This window comes from Triticum urartu, chromosome 2A, assembly GCF_056163025.1.
Source record: "Triticum urartu cultivar PI428250 chromosome 2A, HENAU_Tu73, whole genome shotgun sequence".
Classification (NCBI taxonomy): domain Eukaryota; kingdom Viridiplantae; phylum Streptophyta; class Magnoliopsida; order Poales; family Poaceae; genus Triticum; species Triticum urartu.
In genome coordinates, this window is record NC_141874.1 from 291,508,249 (window position 1) to 291,529,908 (window position 21,660).

The following is a 21,660-nucleotide window of genomic DNA, read 5'->3' on the forward strand; positions in this document are numbered from 1 at the left end:
CTACCCTAGCCGATCAGATGGAACGTAAGGTAGCAAGCACAGGAGCCGAGCAACCCAAATATTGACAAAAGACATGATTCAGCGCCGATGCATATAATGTCGAGCTCGGGATGCCGAATTGTGCTGTAAAGCTGTTCGGACTTTTGTTTGACAACACATATGTTGTCTTATAGAGCCCCTGGAAATTTTATGCCAAGGTGTGTACATGAGACCACTTGACAGGCAGAATAGTGTCTATAAGTAAAAACGATATCGAATAAGAATTTTGGTTCACTGAAATCTGATTGATACATCAGAACATAATCTTACAGAAGGTACCATAATCACCAAGGCCATTTTACACGCCGGGGGTCTAGGGCTAAGGGAAAGCTCTATACAGGTTCTTGAGTGAAGTTGTGGTCTGCAAAATGGTTTGCAGCTGCCGCACGTTTGCGCCGCTTTCGTGCAAATAAGAAAAATTGCTTTGAATGAATGGTCTTTGGCCATGTATACGGAACCGGGCTCGGAAAGAGTCCTCGTGGGTCCGAAGAATGAGTAGGTTTTGATTCACATGTGGTAAAAAAGAAAGGATGATTAAATAAAGGGCGAGGCCGTATAAGGTCGAACTTGTTTATAGGCCTGTCCGTATATTGCCTCCACCGATGCCCAAGGTATTTTGAGTGCATAATTTTGCATGCGCGGTATGAATTCCGCTGATGTACATGGCGGTTGATAGAGGCTAGGCTGCTAATCCAGCCCTGAAGTTGTCGGACTGCCCATATGTAGGACTGACCGGTCTTGCATGGAGAAGTCCGGTGGCCTAATAGCCAAGGAGGTGTGCGGCTTGATAGGGCCGCTTTGTACTTCGACCGCAATGGCCCTGTATGCTCCTCAGTACGGAGGGAGCGCTCCATGTTCCCATTGATTGTAATGACGCCACATGGACTGGGCATCTTGAGCTTCAATTAGGCGTAATGCAGGACCGCATTGAAGCGGGCAAAAGTGGTTCGTCCGAGCAATGCGTGATAGCCGCTGTGGAAGTGGACGATGTTGAAGATCAAGTCTTTGCTTCGGAAGTTGTCCAGCGAGCCGAAGACTACTTCCAGCGTGATTGAGCCCGTACAGCGGGCCTCCTTGCCAGGTATTACTCCTTTGAAGGTAGTTTTAGCGGGCTTGATTCTTGACGGATCAATACCCATTTTGCAGACAGTGTCTTAATAGAGTAGATTGAGGTTGCTGCCACCGTCCATGAGGACTCGAGTGATGATTGGATCGAGGACTAGGGTTGCCGAACCTCCGTGACGGATACTCATTGGGTGGTCCCTTCGATCGTAGATGATCGGGCAAGCCGACCATGGGTTGTATTTTGGGGCGACCGACTCTATGGTGTAGATGTCCCGTAGTGCATGTTTTCCGCTCTCTCTTAGGGATATGTGTGACATATATCATATTCACTGTTTTTTTACCTCGGGAGGAAATTGCTTCTGTCCCCCTATGTTCGGTTGACGGGGCTCTTGGTCATCATCGTTGCTTGGCGACCCTTTTCCCTTGTGTTCGGTGTTAAGCTTGCCGGCTTGTTTGAAGACCCAACAATTTCTGTCGGTATGATTGGTAGGTTTATCAGGGGTACCTTGAATCTGGCAAGGCCGATCAAGTATTCCGTCTAGACTGGATGGGCCATGTCTGTTTTCCTTGAATGCCTTTTTCCGTTGACCGGGTTTGGAGCCGCTGAATCCGGCATTAATCATCGTGCCTTGCGTTCCTTCGTTATTGTTTCGACGCTTATGCTTGTCGCGTCGTGGCTTGCCATTGCCATCCCTGGTTTAGGAGGTACCAGGGTCGCTTGTGCTATTTCTTCTACGAGCAAGCCAGCTGTCTTCTCCCGCGCAAAAACGGGTCATAAGTGCGATGAGGGCTGCCATGGACTTTGACTTTTCTTGGCCGAGGTGTTGGGCGAGCCACTCGTCTCGGACGCTATGTTTGAAGGCCGTGAGGGCTTCTGCGTCCGGACAATCCACAATCTGGTTCTTTTTGGTTAGGAACCTTGTCAAAAGTTGTCGAGTCGATTCCCCGGGTTGCTAGATTATGTGGCTAAGGTCATCGGCATCTGGGGCCGAACATAGGTACCTCGGAAGTTGTCTCTGAATGCATCCTCCAGGTCCTCCCAGCTACCAATAGAATTTTCTGGTTGACTATTTAGCCTGTGCCATGCTGGTCCCTTAAGTTTGAGGGGGAGGTATTTGATAGCATGTAGATCATCACCGCGAGACATGTGAATGTGGAGAAGAAAGTCTTCAGTCCATATTGCGGGATCTGTTGTGCCGTCATATGATTCGATGTTCATGGGTTTGAACCCTTCTGGGAACTGGTGCTCCATTACCTCATCGGTGAAGCATAGGGGGTGTGGGGCGCCCTATATCGGGCCGTGTCACGGCTCAGTTCGGATGAAGTCCGTATGCGGTTTCCGGCCGGGGCATGGTTGTACTTTCCGCGCCGGGATTGGTAACAGTCCTCTCCTGCCGGGGCGTCCCCTCGCGATCCATAGATTGATCTGGTCTAACCTGCTCTATTTTCCAGGTCCTGTCACAGGTCATGCACTACTGCAGGATGCTGCTAACGCGACACTATGATTAGAGACCCTTCGAGAAACTGTGTGCGATGCAATAATCGCAAACGGTGGTGTATGAAAACCATCAAAAAAGGTGTAAACCGTTTGCGATGGAGGAGGCATCAAACACGGTTCAGATTTTAGTTGTGTGTGCGATGAAGGGCATACGGTTCAGTTCAATTAACTGTTTGCGATGAGGAGGAACAAAAGAAACGGGCAGCCAGATGAAGGCGTGTGCGATACACAGCATGCGGTTCACCCGGATGAACTGTTTGTGATTAGGCACCACAAAAGAAACGGGCAACCAGATGAAGTTGTGTGCGATATACAGCATACGGTTCACTCAGATGAACTATTTGTGATTAGGCAACACAAAAGAAATGGTCAACCAGATCAAGGTGTGTGTGATATACGACATGCGGTTCACTCAGAGGAACTATTTACGTTGGCACAAGAGAACAGGAAGGGTTCAACTTAACAAGACGTGTGTGTTGTGCGATGGGATTGCATGCGGTTCACTCGGCCCTTGTCGTCAGTGTGTGAGCTCTGTGGAAACCATTCGCTCCCCAGGCGCCTCTTCGTGTACGGTGGCAACCGTCCATCGATTCTTTGCCTTTCTCTCTCGATTTGGAACTCCTGTCGCATGCTAGATCTTCCTCCCTCCTCCATTATTCTTCACCCTTCCTTCTGCCATTGTTTGATCGTCTTCTCCATGGACGGAACAAGCCGGAAACGACCCCGTTATTCTTGCCTTGATCCGAATGATCACGCAGTGGAGGAACTCATTGATCGGTGCGACGTCATCACCTCGGCTAGCATGGTAGGTTCATTCGAGACCATTCTCGACTCAACTAATATCATCATTACAAGGAACGCAAGGGTCCACGAGCGGTTTGATCTCCCCTATCTTCTTCACCGTGACCCTACTGACTGGCGTGGGGACGATGGAAGCCTCGCCTTGTGTAAGTTGATGCCGCTTGATATTGATTCATATGATGTTAAGATGCCATCGCTTGAGGGCAAGGCTTGGGCAGGGGCAAATGGAGATTGGGTTGTTTATATTGGGTACAACTGCGAGTGGGAACTTGTGAATGTGTACACTCATCACCGGGTTCCACTTCAAAAAATCTCAGACGACTGCACAGAGGTCGAGTACACCGGTATTCTACGTGAGTTCAAATACGATCATGCTGACTGTCGTCTGCGGAAGATAGCAATTTTTCGAGTTCCCAACCGCTCTTGGGGTTATAGGAATGCTTGTGTTGTCGCTATCTTCGACAAGCTTGTTGCCGTCCTTCATGGTTCACCTCGATGGATATTGCTCAAAAATTAGTTTCTATACACGGATGAGTACCGTGATGCAATTCAATACGAGGGTCTTGTGTTTGCTGCCACAACTCATGGAACTGTTTTTGCGTGGAATCCTTATGATTTATGTATGTTTGTCTTCCACCGTAATTATAATTGTTTCATCCAAATGCATGAGGGTTAGCTAGTTTCCCTTTACTAATTAACCTTCTTGTGTTTCCAAGGTCCCGTGAACATTCCACCACCTATACTTGAATATTTTATTCACGAGCATGAGGACGAGTAGGACCCATATACTCAGTGGCTCCTAGCAACTTATTCCGATGGATCACCTCTTCTTGTCTGTATACAGGGCACTGCTGATGTTACTAAGGAAGCAGGTGTTGTCTCGTATGGTCACACTCTCCGGACCTATTCAATCATCCGTTGCAGGGTATTCGGGATGGATACTAGTGTACTAGCGCCAACACCTTATCCCTAATTCATTATTGAAAGTCTTGGAGGAAAATCGCTCTTCCTTGGACAAAACTATGCAATGATGGTGGAAGGCGATCCAGCTTTTGTTGACACAACGTTACTACCATTTATGAGAAGCAACTATATCTATACCTCGGACATTACTATGTGATAACCCACAAGTATAGGGGATTGCAACAGTTTTCGATAAGTAAGAGTGTCGAACCCAACGAGGAGCTAAAGGTAGAACAAATATTCCCTCAAGTTCTATTGACCACCGAAACAACTCTACGCACGCTTGACATTTGCTTTACCTACAACAAGTTTGAAAGTAGACGTACTTTGTAGGTGTTGTTGGATAGGTTTGCGAGATAATAAAGAGCAAGCAAATCAAAAGTAGGGGCTGTTGTAAGTAAAGAAGCAATAAAGTAAATATAGCGAGTGTGGAAAAGTGGTGGTAGGAGTTGCAAAATTTCCCCTAAGCAATTGACTACTTTACTAGACCGATAGCAAGTTATGTGGGAGAGGCCACCGCTAGCATGTCATCCCTGACTTGGAATTCTATGCACTTATGATTGGAACTAGTAGCAAGCATCCGCAACTACTAACATTCATTAAGGTAAAACCCAACCATAACATTAAGATATATTGGTCCCCCTTCAATCCCGTATGCACCAATTTCTATGCTAGGTTGAAGCTTATGTCACTCTTGCCCTCTAATACATAGTCCTATCAACATAAAACTAACCCTATGGTGTGATCCACGCGCGCAATCATATGATGGGCACCAAAGGACAACAACATAACCACAAGAAAATTAAATCAATTGTAGCAATTCATCAACCACCGATAGGACAACAAAAATCTACTCAGATATCATAGGATGGCAACACATCATTGGATAATAATATGAAGCATATAGCACCATGTTCAAGTAGAGGGTACAACGGGTTGCGGGAAAGTGGACCGCTGTAGATAGAGGGGGGAAGGTGATGGAGATGTTGGTGAAGATGGCAGAGGGGTTGGAGTAGATCGCGGTGATTATGACGATGGCCACGGCAGCGTTCCGGCGCCACCGGAAGAGAAGGGTAGAGGGGGCCTGTCGGTGTCAAAACCGGAGGATCTCAAGTAGGGGGTCCCGAACTGTGCATCTAGGCCGGATGGTAACAGGAGGCAGGGGACACGATGTTTTACCCAGGTTCGGGCCCTCTTGATGGAGGTAAAATGCTACGTCCTACTTGATTGATATTGATGATATGGGTAGTACAAGATTAGATCTACCACGAGATCAGAGAGGCTAAACCCTAGAGGCTAGCCTATGGTATGATTGTATGTTATCATTGTTGTCCTATGGACTAAAACCCTTCGGTTTATATAGACACCGGAGAGGGTTAGGGTTACACAAGGTCGGTCACAAAGGAGGAGATATCCATATCCGTATTGCCTGCCTTGCCTTCCACGCCAAGTAGAGTCCCATCCGGACACGAGACGAAGTCTTCAATCTTGTGTCTTCATAGTCTAACAGTCCGGCCAATGGAGATAGTCCGGCTGTCCGGAGACCCCCTAATACAGGACTCCCTCAGTAGCCCCTCAACCAGGTTTCAATGACGATGAGTCCGGCGCGCAGTATTGTCTTCGGCATTGCAAGGCGGGTTCCTTCTCCGAATACATCACAGAAGAATTTGAATACAAGGATAGTGTTCGACCCTGCAAAATAAGTTCCACATTCCACTGTAGAGAGAATAATATTTTTGCAGATCTAATTTGCTGGCTTGTTTTGGCAGCATGACGTTGCGTCATGGCTCGGGGATTATTCGAACCGTTTCTTTTAACTAGCCCCGCACATAACGCGAGGCAGTTTTTTGACACGTCTTGTCAAAGCAGAGATCATGTCCCCTTATTACGGGATTCTCATCAATACGGGCGTGGGTAACCCAATCCCGCCATCAATTGCGGCGCTTGGGGGATAAGCGAGTTTTACCAGGCAAGTGGGGACGCTTAGTTTCGTCCGCCCATATAAAGGGATAAGGATTCACCTTTCTATCCACGCCTTCTTCCTCCCTTACCCATCCGTTTTCGCACACTCGACCTCTAGCGCCCAAGTCCGCACTTCCCACCTCGACCTTTTCCAATCATGTCCGGAGCGGGAGGCAAGTGGATGGTCTCCTCCGTCACGGAGGGAGACATCAAGAAACTGAGTAGAGCCGGATACCTGCCCGACAACATCGCACACCGGCTCCCAGATGAGGGGCAGCTCATCCCCACCCCCAGGCCCGATGAGACGGTAGTATTCCTTACCCATTTCCTCCGCGAACTGGGATTCCCTCTCCATCCCTTCGTCCGGGGGCTCAGGTTTTATTACGGCCTGGATTTCCACGATCTGGCCCTGAACTTCATCCTCAACATCTCGGCGGTTATCGTCGTGTGCGAGGCCTTCCTCTGCATCAAGCCCCACTTCGGCTTATGGCTGAAGACCTTCAATGTCAAGCCGAAGGTGGTGGGCGGCCGCCAGGCAGAGTGCGGAGGCGCCATGGTGGGCAAGATGCCCAACGTAACATGGCTTGAGGGCTCCTTTGTGGAAACCATAAAGGGGTGGCAATCGGGGTGGTCCTATATCACCGAGCCGCGCGACCCTGCATGGGAAGCGGCCCCCGAGTTCCTTCTCCGGACAGCCGGACTATCTCCATTGGCTGGACTATTAGGCTATGAAGACACAAGATTGAAGACTTCGTCTCGTGTCCGGATGGGACTCTACTTGGCTTGGAAGGCAAGCTAGGCAATACGGATATGGATATCTCCTCCTTTCTAACCGACCTCGTGTAACCCTAACCCTCTCCGGTGTCTATATAAACCGAAGGGTTTTAGTCCGTAGGACAACAACGATAACATACAATCATACCATAGGCTAGCCTCTAGGGTCTAGCCTCTCTGATCTCGTGGTAGATCTACTCTTGTACTACCCATATCATCAATGTCAATCAAGCAGGACGTAGGGTTTTACCTCCATCAAGAGGGCCCGAACCTGGGTAAAACATCGTGTCCCCTGCCTCCTGCTACCATCCGGCCTAGACGCACAGTTCGGGACCCCCTACCCGAGATCCGCCGGTTTTGACACTGACAGGGCCCCTTTGTCTTCTTCTTCCTTGACCTCCTCCCTAGATGGGAGAAGGGTTTCCCCTCTGGTCCATGGCCTCCATGGCATGGGAGGGGCGAGAGCCCCTCCGAGATTGGATCTGTCTCTTTGTCTCTCTCTGTTTCTCCGTTCTGGTCAGCTGCCCTTTCACCGTTTCTTTTATATCCGGAGATCCGTAACTCTGGTTGGGTTGAAACCTTCGCCCAGATCTTTTTCCAAAAATTAGCTTTCTTGCAGCCAAAGTAGAGCATCAACCGCCTTACGAGGGGCCCATGAGGGTGGGGGCGCGCCTGCCTGTACTGGCCGTGGGCCCCACTCTCGTGGCCACCTCGGGCGCCGTCTCGCGTTGATTTTCTTCCCAAAAATCACAAATATTCCAAAATAACTCTCCGTCCGTTTTTATCCCGTTTGGATTCCGTTTGATATGGATATTCTGAAACCAAAAACATGCAATAAACAGGAACTGGCACTGGGCACTGGATCAATATGTTAGTCCCAAAATAGTATAAAAAGTTGCCAAAAAGTATATGGAACAATCAAAAATTATAGATACGACGGAGACGTATCAGCATCCCCAAGCTTAATTCCAGCTCGTCCTCGAGTAGGTAAATGAGAAAAAAGATAATTTTTGATGTGGAATGCTACCTAGCATAGTCTTGATCACATATCTAATCATGGCATGAATATTAAGACACGAGTGATTCAAAGCAATAGTCTATAATTTGACATGAAAAAATAATACTTCAAGCCTACTAATAAAGCAACCATGTCTTTTCAAAATAACAAGGCCAAAGAAAGCTATCCCTACAAAATCATATAGTCTGGCTATGCTCCATCTTCACCACACAAAATATTCACATCATGCACAACCCTGATGACAAGCTGAGCAATTGGTTCATACTTTTTAACGCGCTTTAGCATTGTCAACCCTCACGCAATACATGAGCGTGAGACATTGACATAGCACTATAGGTGGAATAGAATGGTGGTTGTGGAGAAGACAAAAAGGAGAAGATAGTCTCACATCAACTAGGTGTATCAACGGGCTATGGAGATGCCCATCAATAGATATCAATGTGAGTGAGTAGGGATTACCATGCAATGGATGCACTAGAGCTATAAGTATATGAAAGCTCAAACTTAAACTAAGTGGGTGTGCATCCAACTTGCCTGCTCATGAAGACCTAGGGCATTTGAGGAAGCCCATCGTTGGAATATACAAGCCAAGTTCTATAATGAAAATTCCCACTAGTATATGAAAGTGATAACTCAAGAGACTCTTTATATGAAGAACAGGGTGCTACTTTAAAGCACAAGTGTGGTAAAAGGATAGTAACATTGCCCCCTTTTTTGTGTGTGGGCTTCTTTGGCCCCCTTTTTTATTTAGGCTTCTTTGGCCTCTCTTTTTTTGGGCAATGCTCTAATAATGATGATCATCACACTTTTGTTTACATACAACTCAATATTACAACTCGATACTAGAACAAAGATATGACTCTATATGAATTCCTCCGGCGGTGTACCGAGATATACAATGATCTAGCGTAGCAATGACATAAAAACGGACAAGCCATGAAGACATCATGCTAGCTATCTTACGATCATGCAAAGCAATATGACAATGAATGCTCAAGTCATGTATATGATGATGATGGAAGTTGCATGGCAATATATCTCAAAATGGCTATGGAAATGCCATCATAGGTAGGTATGGTGGCGGTTTTGAGGAAGGTATATGGTGGGTTTATGGTACCGGCGAAAGTTGCGCGATACTAGAGAGGCTAGCAATGATGGAAGGGTGAGAGTGCGTATAATCCACGGAATCAACATTAGTCATAAAGAACTCACATACTTATTGCAAAAGTTTATTAGCCCTCGAAGCAAAGTACTACTACGCATGCCCCTAGGGGGGATAGATTGGTAGGAAAAGACCATCGCTCGTCCCCGACTGCCACTCATAAGGAAGACAATCAATAAATACCTCATGCTCCGACTTCGTTACATAACGGTTCACCATACATGCATGCTACGGGAATCACAAACCTCAACACAAGTATTTCTACTAATCCACAACTACCCACAAGCATGAATCTAATATCACCATCTTTATATCACAAAACTATTGCAAGGAATCAAACATATCATATTCAGTGATCTACAAGTTTTATCTAGGATTTTATGACTAACCATGTGAATGACCAATTCCTGTCATATCTCTAAATAGATATAAGTGAGGCAAGAGAGTTTAATTCTTTCTACAAAAGATATGCCCACGCTCTAACAAATATAAGTGAAGCAAAAGAGCATTCTACAAATGGCGGTTTTCTATGTAAAGAGAAACAGGCAATCCAAACATCAAATGATATAAGTGAAGCACATGAAGCATTCTATAAAGCCATACTCAAAAGATATAAGTGAAGTGCATAGAGCATTCTATAAAGAAACCACGGACTATCTCATACCAGCATGGTGCATAAGAGAAAAATGAAAACTAAATGCAAAAGACGCTCCAAGATTGCACATATCGCATGAACGAAACGAATCCGAAAACATACCGATACTTGTTGAAAAAAGAGGGAATGCCTTCCGGGGCATCCCCAAGCTTAGACGCTTGAGTCTCCTTGAATATTTACTTGGGGTGCCTCGGGCATCCCCAAGCTTGAGCTCCTGCCTCTCTTCCTTCTTCTCACGTCGAGACCTTCTCGATCATCGAACACTTCATCCATAGAAAACTTGAACAGAAAACTCGGTAAGATATGTTAGTATAATAAAGCAAATCACTACTCTAAGTACTGTTGAAAACCAATTCATATTTTGTTTTTGCATTGTGTCTACTTTAATATAACTTTTTCATGTCTTAATCCACTAATATAAATTGATAGTTTCATCAAAACAAGCAAACTATGCATCAAAAACAGAATATGTCTAAAACAGAACAGTCCGTAATAATCTGAACATTCACCATGCTTCTGATACTTGAAAAATTCTACAAAAATTAGGAAAAAATAAAAAATTTGTATAGAAAAACAGTGCAAAAATAATCAGAACCATTTGACGTTCCAGTAAAAAATTAAAAACCACGCACTACAGCCAAAGTTTCTGTGTTGCACCGCACAAACCAACAAGCATCATAAACATCCTAAAGGCAAACCTTGGCACATTATTTTTATTTCTAAACTTTATAAAAGCACACAACAGAAATAAATGACTCTCTAAAACTTCCGGGTTGTCTCCCTGGCAGCGCTTTCTTTAAAGCCATTAAGCTAGGCATATAGTGCTCAAGTAGTGAATCCACCCGGATCCCAAGGTATATCAAAGCCAATTTTAATTAGCAATGATTTGGCATTTAGTAGGGAGCACAAAGCAACATATATCAAGTAATGACGAAGTCTAACTCTCTTCCTATGCATCAGCATGTCATAAAAGAATAATTCATGCACACATAGTAAAGGCCAATGCATAGTATAAACAGTTTCTTGCAATTTTATCATATTCGAAACATAGAGAGGTTGAGATATAGTGCCTCTCTCATAATAATTGCAAGTAGGAGCAGCAAGCACATGCATATTATATTCATCAAAATCATCCTGTGTAACGGTAAAAGGCAACCCATCAATATTATCCTTAATAAGCACAAACTTCTCCGATATAGTGTAGTTTGGAGAATTCAAAAAGATAATAGGACTATCATGTGTGGGTGCAATAGCAACAATTTCATGTTTAACATAAGGAACTATAGCAAGTTCATCTCCATAAGCATAATTCATATTGGTATCTTGGCCACAAGCATCATCAAAAAGGGATATTTCAAGAGAATCAACGGGATCATAGCAATTATCATAGTATTCATCCTTCGGTAAGCATGAAGGGGAATTAAACAATGTATGAGTTGAAGAGTTACTCTCATTAGAAGGTGGGCATGGGTGATCAATCCGCTCTTCCTCCTTTTGTTCTTCGCTCTCTTCCATATCTTTTTCATCCAATGAGCTCACAGTTTCATCAATTTCTTCTTCCATAGACTCCTGCAAAATATTAGTCTCTTCTTGGACAGCGGAGACTTTCTCAATAAGAGCATTAATATAGGAATTATATTCATAATTATCATAGCAAGATTTTAAGATTGCTAAATTTTCAGGCCTATAAACACCATCATCATAAGCTTCATGCTTTTCAAACAAAGATTCAATTTCATAAGCACCCTTAAAAGCAACAAATTCTTCTATTTGTTCCACATCATAGTAATCATATATACCATTAGCAAAAGAAGCTAAGGTTTCATTATCATTAAATTCACATGAAAAGGGAAGGTGTGGAGCCTTCACCTTAGAGCAACAAGTATAATCATATCTCAAGCATAGTTGCCTAGCATACCAATTCAATATATGAATTTGATCCCATAATAGTTTCCCTTTTTGTGTCAAGCGGTAATCCCTAAAGTATTCACGTTGATCCAACGTTACTCCCATTACATAATTGAATGGGGTTTTCTCAGGATTATTAAAGTAGTACATAATATCTTTCACATAACCAGCATCGAGGGTTTAAGGAGGTTCCCCATCTCCATGAGTAGCAGGTACACCTAATTTTTTTTGGTATTTCGTGTTCCATATCCATAACTAAAGATAAAGAACAACTAAGAAAAACAAATAAAAAATTAATTAGCGATAAAGCAAACAAGCACACACGAGAATATTCACCCCACGCTATTGCTCCCCGGCAATGGCGCCAGAAAAAGGTCTTGATAACCCACAAGTATAGGGGATCGCAACAGTTTTCGATAAGTAAGAGTGTCGAACCCAACGAGGAGCTAAAGGTAGAACAAATATTCCCTCAAGTTCTATCAACCACCAATACAACTCTACGCACGCTTGACGTTCGCTTTACCTAGAACAAGTATGAAACTAGAAGTACTTTGTAGGTGTTATTGGATAGGTTTGCGAGATAATAAAGAGCAAGTAAATAAAAACTAGGGGCTGTTGTAAGTAAAGAAGCAATAAAGTAAATATAGCGAGTGTGGAAAAGTGGTGGTAGGAGCTACGAAATTGCCCCTAAGCAATTGACTACTTTACTAGACTGATAACAAGTATTATGTGGGAGAGGCCACTGCTAGCATGTCATCCTTGACTTGGAATTCTATGCACTTATGATTGGAACTATTAGCAAGCATCCGCAACTACTAACATTCATTAAGGTAAAACCCAAGCATAACATTAAGATATATTGGTCCCCCTTCAATCCTGTATGCATCAATTTCTATGCTAGGTTGAAGCTTCTGTCACTCTTGCCCTCCAATACATAGTCCTATCAACATACAACTAACCCTATGGTGTGATCCACGCGCGCAATCATATGATGGGTATCAAAGGACAGCAACATAACCACAAGAAAATTAAATCAATCATAGCAATTCATCAACCACCAATAGGACAACGAAAATCTACTCAGACATCATAGGATGGCAACACATCATTGGATAATAATATGAAGCATAAAGCACCATGTTCAAGTAGAGGGTACAGCGGGTTGCGGGAGAGTGGATCACTGTAGATAGAGGGGGGAAGGTGATGGAGATGTTGGTGAAGATGGCGGAGGTGTTGGAGTAGATCGCGGTGATGATGACGATGGCCACGACAGCGTTCCGGTGCCACCGGAAGAGAAGGGGAGAGGGGGCCCCTTCGTCTTCTTCTTCCTTGATCTCCTCCCTAGATGGAAGAAGGGTTTCCCCTCTGGTCCTTGGCCTCCATGGCATGGGAGGGGCGAGAGCCTCTCCGAGATTGGATATGTCTCTCTGTCTCTCTCTGTTTCTGCGTTCTGGTCTGCTGCCCTTACACCGTTTCTTTTACACCCAGAGATCCGTAACTCCAATTGGAATGAAACCTTCGCCCAGATCTTTTTCCAAAAATTAGCTTTCTTGCAGCCAAAGTAGAGCATCAACTGCCTTATGAGGGGCCCATGAGTGTGGGGGGCGCGCGTGCCTATAGTGGCTGTGGGCCCCACCCTCATGGCCACCTCGGGCACCGTCTCGCGTTGATTTTCTTCCCAAAAATCACAAATATTCCAAAATAATTCTCCGTCCGTTTTTATCCCCTTTTGGATTCCGTTTGATACGGACATTTTGCGAAACCAAAAACATGCAACAGGCAGGAACTAGCACTGGGCACTGGATCAAAATGTTAGTCCCAAAAATAGTATAAAAAGTTGCCAAAAAGTATATGGAAGTTGTAGATATTGGCATGGAACAATCAAAAATTATAGATACGACAGAGACGTATCACTAGGCTTCTACCGTCCCAATATGGGTCCTGACATAGGCCGCTTCAGCCTCGATGATCAGTCCTACGTTGGTCTCGAGATTGACAGTAGCTGGCCCTTCCCAGAGAATCACTTCTGGTTCAAAGAAAGCATTTCCAACGCCGACGAGTGGTTGAGTTGAAGTGCATTTCATCGCTTTGTTATTTATTGTGTGAGAAAAACTTTACTAGAATGTTTTGTTGGAAATGATCTATAATTCAACGTGTATCCTCGTTGTCACTGTGGGTTGATGACTTGTTGTATGTAATCAATGGTACATTTGCATATGCGTCCATGAACTCATTGTAAGTGCATCTAGTGCCACCCCTAGTTGGTTTTGGAGTATTGATGACAAACTTGGTTGAGGGATTAATGTGTTTGTGAGAATTGCAGGATAACACAGGTAGTAGTCCCTCATTTATTCAGTTTACCTACCAGAGATGACCCCTAAAAATGTGTGAAGACATTGAAGACAATGGTGGTCTATGAAGAGTTTCACATTGAAGACTATGACATGAGAAGACATCGTATGAAGACTATGGATTGCGAAGACATAGTTGTTTCGTAGTTTCGTTTTCTTCTTTGTTGAGTCATAAGAACCACCGTACTGTTAAGTGGGGTCCAAGTGAACAAAGTCAGAGTGACTGAAGTGATGCTCAACCAAATCCTATGTCTTCGAGCGAAGACAATGAGAGTGAATCTTATCCAGAGCTGGATAAGTTAGCTTTAGTTGTAGCCCAAGTCAAGCTACCATGTGTGTTTGAAATCTGACCATTGGACACGTGTCAGTTCCTTAGTGACCCATGGTCATTTAGGAAAAATCATGTCGGGTTGCCTCCTGGCTATAAATAGCTTACCCACCTAAACCATAAATTGGTGGCTGCTCAGAGTTAGTGCATAGCTTTTGTCGTTTGAGAGCAACCCACCTCCGAAGCCTTTGAGAGAGCAATCCTTGCGAGGAAAAAGCCCTAAACACCCATAGCCAAAGAGTTTTAGGCATCACTGAAGTATTTCTGTCTGCGTGACCTGAACACTTGTTACACTTGAGGACTGTTGTCAGGACCCCGATTCCAAGTCACATCGATCTAGCCCGTAACACCTCATATCACTTTGCGGCCTCACACACGGTATTCCCACGGGTGTCGCCTTACCATGGCCCGGGACCGTTTGTGCCTTTTGGCTCACGTATATGATAGTGTCGCTAGCATCCATATGACAGAGAACCCGGGCCGACATGGCTAGTCGTGAACCCAAAGCGGCACTAACCTATGGGGACAGGCATACATGAATCACATCGAGCATGTCGGTCAGCAGCGTGTGAATCCGGGTTGTAGCACTGGGCTAACAGGACTCCGGGAACCCGGGCTGTAGCAGGATAGGCAGGACTCCGGATGTCACCACATGACATTTCCCCGAAGGGACAGACACAGGAACGAAGTGAAACACATGCCGGCCAGTCAAGTGTCCTGAGCAGTAGTGCTGGGCTAACAGGACTCCGGTGAACCGGGCTGTAGCGGACTACTATGGCTCATGGAAGCACTAGACTACATTTCCCCATAAGAGAGGCTGCCAAGGATAAACAACTAGATTGTCGGATCCCACACATACCAAGCATTTCAATCATACACACAATATGCTCGATATGTGTAAATACAACATGGCATCACAACATAACTCTACGACTCAAGTATTTATTCATTAGGCTCCGAGGAGCGAGATATTACACACATGGGTCTCATAACCCATCATTCAGAGCATACAAATCAAAACACATGCAGAAGCTTAACATGTCTAAGTACATACATCTATAAATGAAAAAGGCTAAGAAGCCTGACTGTCTACTAGATCCTGCCGAGGGCACAAGATCGTAGCTGAGGTATCAAGCTAAATGTCGAAGTCCACACGGAACTACTAGCGAGACTGACGTCTCTCTGCAAAACATAAAATAGGCAAACGTGAGTACAAATGTACCCAGCAAGACTTACATCAGAACTATCTACATATGCATCGGTATCAATGAAGGGGTGGTGGAGTTTAACTGCATCAAGCCAGCTTTGACTCAGTGGCTAACCTGAACTATGACTGCAAGCAACTCTTTTGAGGTGACGCACACGAGTCCACATATTCACCATTCAATACACCACTATGGATCCGCTCCCATCTCCCTACGAGAAGGCCATCCATAGCACTCACACTTATCTTGCGAGTTTTAGAGTATCCACTTTTACTTGTCTATGAACTATGCACGGGGTCCAAGTTTCCATATCAGAGGAATCCGACTATTCGAATAGATAATGATAACCCTACAGGGGTGTACTTCTTCACACACGCTCCCACCACTTACCGTCATTTACACGACATGTACTCGGCAACCTTCAAGCGGAAGCCCAACGAGGGTGTCGGCCACGGCCTACCTAAACACTCAAGTCTCTAGTCCAGGTTTATCGCCTATCCAGGTTCCATCCGAGGGGAGTCCGGCCGAGGTTTCCACATACGGCCCCGAACAATGTGAACAGGGTTCCCGAGACACCAAACGGGCGCTCGGTACACCGTGCCACGGTGTATCTACCGCATCATAGCCCACCCCTAGGGTCAGCGCTACGCACGGCTGCCAACACATAACCTACAAACACCAGAAACTAGTTGCAACTCCTGGACAGAGTACTAGGGTGATTAAGAAGCCGAGAGGGTCAATTAAGGATCCCAATGAGTGGTAGTAGCTGTTCATGGATCACATACACATAACTCAGTTCCTAAGAACGGTTTCAATGAGACAACCCACCATGTACTCCTACATGGCCTCTCACCGCTACCTTTACCAAATCGTGTCCACACACTTAGCTCACACATAGTAGGACATGTTCATCACCATTCTAATTCATTCCCGATGAATTAGACCCGACACAACTCTATGCAATAGCAGGCATGACAAACAAGCATGAATGAGTAGGCACATCAGGGCTCAAACAACTCCTGCTCATGCTAGTGGGTTTTATCTATTTACTGTGGCAATGACAGGTCATGCAGAGGAAAGGGGTTCAACTACCGCAGCAAGTAACAGATCAATCGGTGTTGACCTAATGCAGTAAAAGAGAGCAGGAGCGAGAGAGTGGGATTGTATCGGAATGAACAAGGGGGGTTTTGCTTGCCTGGCACTTCTGAAGATAATATAGCTCTTCATTGGTGTCATCGAACTCATCGTCAGAACACGTCTATCGAGAGGGGACAACCACCGGCAAACACAGAAAGAACACAATCAATGCAAATGCGACAATATGATGCATGATCATGACATGGAAATATGCTGTGATTTGTACTAATGCATCTAGCAACAATTTAAATGAAGTCCATATGAACCAAGGGTTCATATGCAAACTCCATAAGGGGTATTTAAAATGCCATTATCATGTTTTCACTTATATAGGGGGTATAAGTTGGTTGAACATGCATGAAAGTAGCATAAATGGATAGATTAGATTTTTCTGATAATTTTTCATATATAATTTATTTTATTCTCAGTTATAGATTATTTTCTATGATTTTTCAAAGTTTTGGATATTTTCTGGAATTTATTGATTATTAATAAATCCAGAAAATGTATTACTGCGTCAGCATTGGGTCATGCTGATGTCAGCAGGTCAACAGGAGCCGTCCAGGTCAAACCTGACCAGTGGGGCCCACTGGTCATGACCCAGTGCTGCCTAGGTCACAGACAGGTGGGGTCGGGTCAACGGCCACGTCAGCAAGTCAACGCTGATGTGTGGGGCCACTGTGGTTAGTTTAAGCTAAAGAGAGAAATAAACTACGGTTAACTAAAAGGTGGGGCCCAGGTGTCAGTGACTCAGGGGGGTTAATCAGCAGGGTCATTAGTGGCTAATGACGGGCCACGTCATCTCATCGGAGTTCAACGCCGGCGAGCACACAGACGCGGCGGCGACGATCGGAATGGCTGCTCCGGCGACAAAAACGATGGTCGAGCCCACCTATGAGGAGCTGGGGCTCGTGCGCATCCAACTGTGGCAGGGGGAGGGGGCAAGGTGACCGGAGTTGGGCACGGCGTCAACCTCGGTGGCGGGCGGAGCTACGGCGTTGAGCGGAACGGGGCTACAGAGCACGACAAGAGGAGTTGGGTGATGCGTTCGGCTCCTGGGAGCTCGGTGAGCACGGCGACATGCTCAGGCGCGAGCTATGTCATCAGTAGCCGCGGTGGCGATGAAGCACAACGGCGGCGAGCTTCGGGTGACGGTGGGGAATGGCTCTACGGCATGCAAACGAGACGGAGAAGAGGGGGGTTTGGGGAAGGAGCTCACGGCGGTTGCAGTACGCGTATCAGCGGGCTCGGGGAAGGGTTGGTGACGGCGTGCGGTCGTCGGCGATCTCGGCGGCCAAGAGGTTGAAGACGATGACATGGTCGTGGTGCGGTGCATCCGACGTCCTGCGGGTCGTCCAGGAGGCGTAGGCGACGGTGGCAGAGCTTCCGCGCAATACGGGAAGGCGAGAGGGGGTCGGGGAGCATGGTGGTTCACGGCGGCGCTTCCATGGCCGCGTCGACCGTCGCGGGGGAGAGCGAGGGAGAGGAGGGGATGGACGCGAGAGACAGGCAGTGGGGGCCGGGGAAGTGCGTGGCGTCTCCTGGGCATCGAGGAGGAGCCAGGAAGGCTGGTAGGGAGGAGGTGGCTAGGGCGCGTGCCCACGCGCGGCGACCACACGCCCTCCTGCCTACTGGCAGGAGGTTGAAGACGGTGGGGGCGCCTGCTGGGCTGGGCCAACAGTGCTGGGCCGCAGCTGGGCCGCCAGGTAGGTTAGGTAGGTGGCCTAGTGGCCTTCTCTCCCTCTCTTTTATTATTTGTTTCCTCTTTTCTATTTTTTGCAGTTTGTTTTTGATTTAGTTTTAACACCAAATCAATTTTAAACTTCATGAAAAATAATTGTGTGAACTAAATGGACTTATCCAAAGCCACGCAACAATTTTTCAGAATTATTGAACATATATTTATTATATAATAAATATAGATCCAATTCAAATATTTATTGGATTAATTCAAATGGCCAAAATAAATGTTTCTGAGCTCCTAAAAATATTGGTTTGAATTTTACCTCTTGCTAATATTTTTATAGAATACCAGGGACATTTTCTTGGACTCATTTGAGAAGATTTTAAAGTTGGTTATTTTTGAACTGATTTCTGAGGGTTTCAACAAACCTCAATTCAACTTTCAGAAATTTTAGACATGATGCATGAGTGCAGATGCAACTATTTCACTCAGGTATTCTAGGGCTGTGACAACTGTGAATCCTCCAGCCGGTTAGGCGTCTCGTTCTGAGCATCCAAGAGTCATTGTGGATCGTCGATGAACGAAGCCTGTGAAGGTTTGGAACTCTAACTTGAAGACTTACCAGAGTGATTGGGCGAGGACTATGTGTCCTTAGCTCAAGGGGAATAAGGTGGAGACGCGGTCTTCTGAGTTAAATCTCAGCCACCCTAACCAGATGTATAGTTGTCACAGCAACTAGAACTGGTCCAACAAATACATGTCCTCACCAAGCAACTGGTTCTATCCTTACCTCTCTCTTTACGTACAGTTTGTCTTCGTGAAGTCATTGTCTCCTTGCATGATCTGATTGACTTCACTGTGTGAAGACTGTTGTTGATTGGCTTCATAATATCTTCCATCTTGATCCATACTACCTAGCTGCTGATAGTCTTCATGCTTTCACTTCATTGCTTACTTGACTATGGCTTGTCTAGTGTAGTCTACCTTCCGCTGCATATTAATAGGTTCAGTTCTTCTATTTGTCTTCAAAGCCTCTGTGTTTTGAAGACTTTCATAAAAATCGTCTATTCACCCCCCTCTAGTAGATAACTAGCACTTTCAATTGGTATCAGAGCGAGGTGCTCCCTTGTTCTGTGTGATTCGGTTTAACCACCTGGAGTTTTAGCTATGTCGACTGCAGGGATAATCAAAGTCTCCGCTACGTGCACTGTCTTCGATGGCACTGATTACCCCTACTGGAAGAATAAGATGCGCATGCATCTTGAATCCATTGATGTCGACCTCTGGTATGTTGTCAAGAACGGTGTTCCCAAGGCCGGTGAAGGCATCACCCCAACTGATGTCAAGAAGTTCATTCAACTGGATTCTACTGCCAAGAACATCATCTGTGGTCATCTGACCAAAGGACGGTATGGCCATGTGAGTGCTCTGGAAACTGCAAAGCTAGTCTGGGACTAGCTCTCCAAGGTCAATGAAGGCGTCTCAACCAAGAGAGACTCAAGGATCAGTGTTCTTCGCAATATCTTCAACCACTTCAAGAGAAATGACAATGAGAATGTTCAGTTGACGTTTGATCGCCTCACTGACATTACAAATGAGCTTCATGCACTTGGCGCCACTGAGATTACCAAGCATGAAATCGTCAAGACACTCTCGAGATCACTAGACAGCTCATTTGACACCCTGGCCTTGATGATTCAAGAATGCCCTAACTTCAAGACTCTCGATCCGCCTGACATACTTGAAAGGCTCAACACACATGAGTTCCACCTATTTGAGAAAAGAGATATCTATGGTCCCAACTATGGCTGAGCTCGCGCTTTGAAATCATTGGCTGTTTCCTCATCTGAAGAAGAATCTGACTGCAGCTCTGAGGATCCTGAAGACAATGGAAATGATCTTGCCATTCTTGTGAAGAAGTTCCAAAGGTTCACCAAGAAGAAAGGCTCCAGACAGTCTTCAAGATCCAGCTCAAGAAATGATGAAGCTTCCTCCCGTGACTACACGAAGAGAACGTGCCACAAGTGCAAGAAACCTGGTCACTACATCTCTGAATGTCCTCAATGGGACAATGAGAAGAAGAAGAAGAAGAAGAAGAGAAAGGAATATGATTCTGATGACAAGAAGAAGAAGAAATCCTCAGAGTCTTCTTCCAAGTCTTCGTCAAAGTCTTCATCACACAAGAAGAGCTCATCTAGCAAGGGTTGTGTGTTTGTTGGCAAGGAAATGGATTCATAGGAGGAATCTGCATCTGAGGAGGTGGCGATAGAGTCCGAAGAGGATTCTGATTCAGGCGTGGCAAGCCTAGCTTTAGCTTCAGCATACGTCACCAAGTCCATCTTCAATACTGAAGACGAAGGCCTCTTCACTTACGCTGATGCTAATGAGGATGACTCTGCTCCCACCTACTGCTTCATGGCACGTGGTGCCAAGGTAAACTCACGCGATGCTCACTATCAAACATCTAGTGAAGATGAATCTGAATGTAAATCTAAACCTAGCTAAAAAACACTTGCTAAAATTGCAACACAGCAACAGACTGCTATGGAACATATTCAAAAACTGTTAGACAGAAGCGATGACCTGTTGGACGCAAAAATGACTCGAACTCAGTCCTTAATTGAAGACATTAAAAATCTTCATGTTAAGTACGAAGAACTTGACAGTCGTCATGAAACGCTCTCAACTACTCATGAAAAGCTTTCCTACGATTATCTTCAAAGGAAGCAACAACTTGAGAACTTGAGAGTGGCTCATGAAGATCTTCAAAAAGAGAATGAGTCACATCGCGCTCAACAGATCGGTTCCGCTCAGGAAGGATTTGAACCACCATGTCTAAAATGCCTCGAGCGTGATAACGCTACTCCTGTTGCTGGATGTTCTACTGCTACTACTATTGCAATATATTCAACCGCTGATGTGGTAACTAACCCCTCTGCTGAGGATACCACTACTATTGCTGATGAGAATGCTAGGTTGAAGACATTGCTTGAGACAGGAATGTACAAAAGTCTCAAAGGGCATCAGACACTATGTGATGTCCTCAAGAAACAGATTTTGAACCGAAACCCTAGGAAAGAGGGTGTTGGGTTCAAATAGAAAATGAACGT